Raw genomic sequence first — 404 nt, forward strand, 5'->3', positions numbered from 1 at the left:
GCGTTCAATATAACATGAATTTCACGATGATTGACAATAAGGTTTGTAATGCGGTATCAGAAACGAAATCAACGTTACGATGTTATTTATGCGATGCTACATACAAGGACTTCAATGATATACGTAAGATGCTACAAAGAAAAGTAGAAACAAGCAATCTTCGATTTGGAATTTCGACACTGCATGCCTGGATACGTCTTTTTGAATGCTGTTTGCATTTATCGTACAAACTTACAATTAAAAAATGGCGAGTAAATTCTGACGAAGAAAGAGAAATTGTCGACACACGTAAGTCGATCATTTAAACAGGTTTTCGAACACAATTAGGATTAGTCGATCGTCCAAAGCCTGGTTATGGAAGTACCAATGACGGCAATACGGCAAGACGTTTTTTCGAAAATTCT

The 404-nt window shown here is 36.4% G+C and overlaps 1 protein-coding gene across 1 annotated transcript in view; it reads left to right on the forward strand.

The window, feature by feature from the left end:
• LOC116851966 overlaps positions 1-404 on the forward strand; it is an 8,956-nt gene that overhangs the window by 5,744 nt on the left and 2,808 nt on the right. The window lies entirely within an intron of this gene.

This window comes from Odontomachus brunneus, unplaced genomic scaffold, assembly GCF_010583005.1.
Source record: "Odontomachus brunneus isolate Ranch 3 - 2012 unplaced genomic scaffold, Obru_v1 Obru_scaffold_197, whole genome shotgun sequence".
Classification (NCBI taxonomy): Eukaryota; Metazoa; Arthropoda; class Insecta; order Hymenoptera; family Formicidae; genus Odontomachus; species Odontomachus brunneus.